The sequence below is a fragment of the Typha latifolia genome, chromosome 15 (genome assembly GCF_019914945.1).
Source record: "Typha latifolia isolate L0001 chromosome 15, TyphaL0001v2, whole genome shotgun sequence".
Lineage (NCBI taxonomy): Eukaryota > Viridiplantae > Streptophyta > Magnoliopsida > Poales > Typhaceae > Typha > Typha latifolia.
In genome coordinates this window covers 5,303,638-5,311,036 of record NC_133100.1, presented here as the reverse complement: position 1 = coordinate 5,311,036, position 7,399 = coordinate 5,303,638, and the positions used below count along the sequence as shown (strand labels likewise).

The window sequence follows — 7,399 nt, the reverse complement described above, 5'->3', positions numbered from 1 at the left end:
CCTCCTACTAGCGGACATTAAAGATCGACGCTCGAAGGGCCTATGCTTCTAGTCTAGTTATCTTATTTGCTATTTGTTTTAGTTAGAGCCTTTAGTAGGTTAGGATTTTATTTAATTAGCTAAATCTAACTCTACGCAGTTTTGGAAAAATATTTTTAGAATATTTCATAGACATCCGAATAGTATCAAATCAGTTGGATAAGATCGCCAACCTCCATATCTACAACTTTGATATTCACGACTTCTCCATATTCGGAATCTATCTACGACAAAATGAAGGGTTAATTCGAGAAGATAAAGAAGACTGGTTTAGTTGGTTTGTTAGGATTTTAACTTAGTGTTTGAGTCCCTAAGGTGAGCCTCTATAAATATGTGGAGGAAACCCTAATTAGAGGGAATCTAATAATTGAATTCGACATTGTGCCCTTATCTTCTTATCAACTATCTCTAGCCATTGGTGCCCTCTCCCACCTCCCAAGTCTTTGATCGACTTCCTCTAACATCTAATCCCCCTCTTCTACAACTTCTCCCCCTTCACACAAAGGAATTAATCTAGCACCTATCTAGCCACTGAAGGGCTATCAAGCTAGGGTTTATGTGACTTTTAGCCACTGCTCGGCCGATATCTCAAGATCTAACCATTCAAACCCTACGATCTTAGATTCATTGAAAAACTCTTTTCAAGGGTGACAACATATTTAAAATTCAGAAAGATCCAATAGTTAGATTATACGCAAATTCCTTCGAAAGTCACATCCTCAATCTAGTCTAGAACCATTAGATCGGATCAAGCTGGTATACCAGTTGTTACGAACCAGCCTAATCTGATCCGAAACAGTTTGGACTCTATTAGGCTTATAACTTTTAAGGGAATCTGCGAACAATCTAACTAAAGGATCTTCCTGAATTTTGGATATATTGTCACTCTAATGAATCCAAGATCACATGATTTGGACGGTTAGATCTTGAGATATCGATCAAACAGTGGTCGAAGGTCAATTAAACCCTAACTTGATAGCCTTTCAATGGCTAGATAGATGCTAGGTTAAATCTCTGTTGTGAAGAGGGAGAATTTATTGTACAAGAGGGGGGTTAGGAGTTAGAGGAAGTCGACCAAAGACTTGGGTGGTGAAAGAAGGGAAGTAGGAGAGGGCGCCAATGGGTAGAGACAGGTTGAGAAAAGATAAGGGCATAATGCCGAATTCAATTATCAGATTCCCTCCAATTGGGGTTTTCTCCACATATGTATAGAGGCTCACCTTAGGGACTCAAACAACTAAATTATAATCCTAATAAACCAACTAAACCAGTTTTCTTTATCTTCAAGAATTAACCCTTCATTTCGCTATAGATAGATTTTTAATACGGAGAAGTCGTGAATACCAAAATTGTAGATCTAGAGGTTGGCGATCTTATCAATTTGATATTATTCGGATGTCTATAAAATATTCTAAGAATATTTTCTCGAAATTGCATAAGATTTAACTAATTAAATAAAATACTAACCTACTAAGGCTCTAACTAAAACAAATAACAAATAAGATAACTAGATTCAACCCATTGAGCCCAATGTCTTTCGAGGTGTTCCGATCTAGTCCGAATCGCATTAGAGCACCTATATAAATAAGCAAAGTGCTTAGATTAGAAGTTCACAAAGATTTATGTTATATTTCATTGTTTAATAAATAAAAAAACCTATTAGTTCTCAACACACAAAATCCTTTTCAATGTAAGATGGGTAAGTTAATTGTTCAATAATTATTTTCTTACCATGTAACTATATATTTTAGTTCTTGTGGAAAAGCAAAATTCTTAATTAACTAGTTAGTGAAACTTAAATACTCTTTTAAAAAAAAATTCTTGAATTATCTAACTTTGACGACGCAGGTATCTATGATTACCCGATTGAAATACAAGCTTTATTTTTTATGCCTCTAAGATGTGCTTAAGTTATGTTAAAGCATGACAGATGAGGGAAAGGAATTTACGGGGTGGATAACAAAGCACCTTCTTGCCTTGAGCTACCACTTGCGGATTTACTTTTGGCTTGACTTCGGTCAGCTTAATGACATTTACCGTTATAAACTAGAAGAGTACTCTCACACTGCAGTAAACAAGTTTAATGTGATGCTAGAGTGTTTCAGATTAAGTATTTGATTTTATGCCTCAGTGTGGAGTTTACTTCATTGGAAATATTAATCCTACCAGAATGGACTTCCGTTAGTTTAGTTTGGGTAATTCTATTGCCATTAAATCATCCTTGGCTACACTAGATCAATCTACAATAATTATGCATCTTTTGGAAGCAGGATGGATAGAGCTGGTTGGTGAGATGCCTTTAAAGGTTTGCTATCTATATATAAAAAGTCATAAATGGCAAATGATTACCAGTTGTGATCCAAAGAACACTAGATAGAGCAACCACAATAGAGGATCAAAAGAAACTGGTATATTGATCCTTAGCTCAAAGACATTACTTATGTCAGGTGATTATTTAGCTCAGGAAATTTCAACAATTTTCAGTTTCGACTACTCAAAAGAAAAATGGTAGTAGTTTCTTTCGTCATAGTTTCTTTCTCATTCTCATAGATGAGAATGAGAAAGAAGCTGCAAGCTAATCGTCGTAGTTTCTTTTGAGCAGTCGAAACTGAAATTTGCTAAAATTTCCTGAGGTAAAGAATCACTAGACATGGGTAATATCTTTGAGCTTAGGATCATCATACCATATTCTTTCGGTCCTCTATTGTGGTTGCTCCATCTAGTGTTCTTTGGATCACAATCAGTAATCATTCGCCATTTATGACTTTATATGTCTGGATAGCAAACCTTTAAAGGCATCTCACTAACCCATATATTGATCTAGCGTAGCCAAGGATGATGTAATGGCAATACAATTACCCAAACTAAACCAACGGAAGTCCATTCTAGCTGGACTAATATTTCCAATAAAGTAAACTCCACACTAAGGCATAAAATCAAATATTTAATCTGAAATAGTCCAACATCACATTAAACTTGTTTACGCAGTGTGAGAGTACCCTTCTATTTTATGGTGGTAAATGTCATTAAGCTGATTGAAGTCAAGCCAAAAGTAAATCCGCAAGTGGTAGCTCAAGGCAAGAAGGCGTTTCGTTATCCACCCCATAAATTCCTTTCCCTCATCTGTCATGCTTTAGCGTAACTAAAGCACATCTTAGAGGCATAAAAAATAAAGCTTGTATTTCAATCGGGTGACCATAGATACCTGCGTAGTCAAAGATAATTCAAAAAAAAGTTCTTTAAAGAGAGTATTTAAGCTTTGCCAACTAGTTAATCAAGAATTTTTCTTTCCCACAAGTCAGAAAAACAAGATACAATTAAAGATTTAAAACAGTTCCAGTGAACAATATATAGAGATAACCATCATGTTTACAAGAACTAAAGTATATAGTTACATGATAAGCAAATAATTATTGAACAGTTAACTTACCCATTGTGCATCGAGAACGATGTTATGTGTTATGGAGAACTAATAGGTTTTTAAATTTATTGAACAAACATAAATATCTGTGAACTTCTAATCTAAGTACTTTGCTTACCTATATAGGTGCTCTTAGTTTCACTGGTTTATCCCCTTGAGATTGCTAATTTCTGTAAGAAAATGTCTGTCACTCAACTTTTGCCAATATGATTACTTCATTGTAATAGATGATTTCTCATGACATACAAAAGAATAACAAACTAATTAATGGTATGAGATGAAGTGCTATTATCCACTAAAACCCGGAATCAAAAAGCACAATCCTTCCAATAGCAGTATCTCCAAAATCAGCATTTATAATATCAACTTGCTTAGCTGGATTGTGCAGAGCTTTGAAGCTTGTGGACATTACACCCACACCAAGCATGAACTGGTCAATCATTTTCGCCATGTTGCCCGTGATTGAAGCCATAGAGTCTATAGAAGAAAATCTTAACTAAGTCTGGCTTTCCCTTCATCAGAAATGCTAAGGCACTAGGAATGAAATCCCTCACCAAAACCTGGCTGGAAAATTGCCAAACACTAGTCATTTTGATTCCTGGTTATATTGTAGTTCCTAAATGAACGAAATGTTGGCTGGACTGAGTAGGCCGTAACGGTTTCAAATATATCATCCATGAGAATTTTTATGCTAAATAAAAATTTAATAATTTTCAGGAATATGAGTGAAAAGAAAAAAAAAAAAAGAAGTCGCTTTTTCTAAACTACCAACGGGACTATGTTAGTATACAAAATATGGCACATCAGTCCACTAGATGAATCAATGAAATGCAAGCAATAATAAATCAAAATTCAGAATATCCCAGTGAAACTTCCCTTAACTATTTTAGACACAAGTTAAACATAGTGTAGAGCATTATAGCATGTATTATTTATTTTTAATAGGTCACATATGAAGAACAACGAAAATCAATATGAACCCAATAGAATGATAGGCTCTGATACACTTTGTTAGGCTCTGATACCAATTTGATGGGTTATTATACCAAAAGGTCGGATACGCAATGATTCCTTCAAGATCTGAATGTATTACAAGAATGAGTCCGCGCAATCGTGGAAAAATATTCGTCAAATATTCACCGGTAGTTAGAAATTACAAAACCAAGTGGATTAGATTCTAACTCCCTGATCTACAATTTTTGTATTTATACCTTTCGTGGATTAGAACTACAACTGGGACGAAAACACGAAATAACGTGGGTGATGGTGATGGTAACGGGTGGAGTGGATGTCAGTGTTATGGATGGGTATGGAGATGAAGGTGGATTGTGAATGTGATTAAGGGATATAGACGAAGGGAATGAAGTGGTTGAGATCCCAAAGAAGAGAGGTGACTCGACAGACGAGGGAGATTAGAAGTTAGGAGAATACCAACGGTAGAGATGGAAGGTTGGTGAAGAGGGAAGAGGGAGATTAGGGTAGATAGATAATAGAGAGGCAAGAAATCAATATTCCAATAGCATTCTTCATCATACTCCAATTAGGGTTTCCTCTATATATATATATATATATTATAGAGGCTCACCTAGGGACTCATCAACTAAATTAAACAATTCTAACAAATCCTAACAATCCACCACGCTTCCGACCACCTTGTCCTCAAGGTGTCTATGGGGTTTCCAAACCTTCCGTATTTGCCGAATTACATCCGAGCCAAGTCCAAGAGGCAAGATTTGTGGAGGAGGCCATGGCTTGGCCAAGTGTAACACAATGTAGCACGTTGATTTGTGCTCGACTAATTAGTCCAAGGCTAAGATTTAACTCACCCACAATCCAATGTAGACTCGAGTCTAGACTAGGCCTCGCGCAAGGGCTGATCTGTTTAGGCTTTGGCACATTGCTTATGGGCTGAGGAGGTTGTCCCTTAGATTGGTAAGAAACTTGATGGGCAACCATGACCATAGGATCGAACCGTCGAGGTATCAAATCCTCGATATTTTTCAAAGCTTCAATGCCATCAATCAATGGATCGGGTGGCGATTGGTGATGGCTAACGATCGCTTGGGGATTCCTAGCTGTTAGTATGGGTAGCAAGGTCTCCTTTGATGGTGATGTATACCTCAGTGGTCCTTCGTCATGTTATGGAGGTGCCCTCGGGTGCAAGGGTGGTAGTAGTAGGAATAGGCCAAGCGGTCACGCATGCAACCTTTTGAGGATCCGCCGTTACACCTTCTGCTGAAATGATGTAGCATAAATACTCCACATGTGGTACTCCTCATAGGCACTTAGACTTCTTGATCTTCAATTGATTTTGCTTCAACAAAATTCAGCACGTCTTCCAAATGCCGCCAATGCTCCAATTCAGTCCTGCTATACACTAAAATGTCATCAAGAAATACCAAAACATACTTTCTCAATAGAGGCGGAAATATGTCATTCATGAGGCCTTGAAAGTTAGCTGGAGCATTGGTGAGACCAAAAGACATCACCGGCCCTTAAGTCAAGCTTACTAAATATAGTTTTGTGTACATTCGCCGAGTGAACTCTAATTTGATGATATCCGGCCCTTAAGTCAAGCTTACTAAATATAGTCGCCCCTGCAAGCTCGTCCAGCAACTCCTCAATAATCAGAACAGGATACCAGTTCTTAACGATAATAGCATTTAGTGCCTGATAGTCGACACAAAAATGTCATGTTCTGTCCCTTTTTTACACCAATAACACGGGGGATGAGTATGAGCTATGACTTGGTTGTATAAGGCATTGCTCCAACAGCTCGGTTACCATCTTTGAGATAACTTCTTTTTGCACATGTGGATACTGATATGGCCTCACGTTCATCGGTGCAACTCCAGGTACAATCTTTATGCGATGGTCTGCCACTCTCCTCGATGGCAACTCCTCTGGCTCCTCAAATAGTCCATAAAAGTTATCTAATGAATTAAAAAATTTAATACTAGTACCTGAATTAATTTGAGACTCATCTCCTACTAGTCCTAACTGAAGAAGATAGGCTAAATCATATGCACAAGACAGCCCCACCATAGACTGGATCGCAGGATTCAGCGAAGACCGAACGCCATCAAGCCACACATCTTTGTTTCCTTGTTTAAATTTTATCCATATGCTCCGGAAATCAAATGTGATGGGTCCTAGACTTTATAACCACTGTATACCAAGAACAATGTCCGCTCCTCGCAGCGCCAATGGATATAAATCCACAATGATGTCGTGTCCTTGCACCCATATACTCCTCGCAGCGCCTTAAGCTTCGTGTTGTCTCTAATTGCAACGTCAAATCCTGTGGTCGATTCGGCATCCATACCCAATCTCCTCACTAATCTCTCGTCTAGAAAGTTGTGTGTACTCCCTGAATCAATGAGGATGTGCACACAATGCTTTCTAACGAGTTCGTCTACTCGTAACGTCCTCGGTGCGGAAGTACCCGAATATACATGCATCGATATTTCAGCTTAGATATCTTCCTCCGCACCCTCCACAATGGCCTCCTCATGGACCTCCTCTGGACACTCTCCATCATCAACAACCTCATCATTCTCCTCAAGACCATTGATGAGCATCACACTCTCGATCGGTTTGAAACGCTTATCACATTGAAAGCAAAGACCCTTCGCTCTTTGCTCCTCCACTTGGGCAGGTGTGTGAGAGTTTGAAGGGAGGGGGGGCGGGGGCAGGGTCTTGTGCCTCCTCCTCTAACATCGAGAGAAGGTCTCAAAGGTGGTCGTGGTTTAGTAAGTCGCTGTCTTTGAACCTGCAGAATTTTCAACCGACGTTCTAGGTGCAAATCGCCCATCTCGGTTGCCCCAACTGATTTTTGCTGCTATCCTTAGAGCCCTATGCTTTTGTTCCATCCTCACGGGCTTCTCAAAGGCCTCCTCAAGAGTAGTAGGACAAAGAGCACGAACATCTGCTTGAATC

The 7,399-nt window shown here is 38.5% G+C and overlaps 2 pseudogenes; one reads left to right on the top strand and one right to left on the bottom strand.

Moving 5' to 3' along the window:
* Positions 1-1,734: 1,734 nt before the first annotated feature.
* Positions 1,735-2,551, top strand: LOC140802177 (probable alkaline/neutral invertase F; annotated as a pseudogene).
* Positions 2,552-2,583: 32 nt separating this feature from the next.
* LOC140802176 (probable alkaline/neutral invertase F) lies at positions 2,584-3,473 on the bottom strand (annotated as a pseudogene).
* Positions 3,474-7,399: the final 3,926 nt, after the last annotated feature.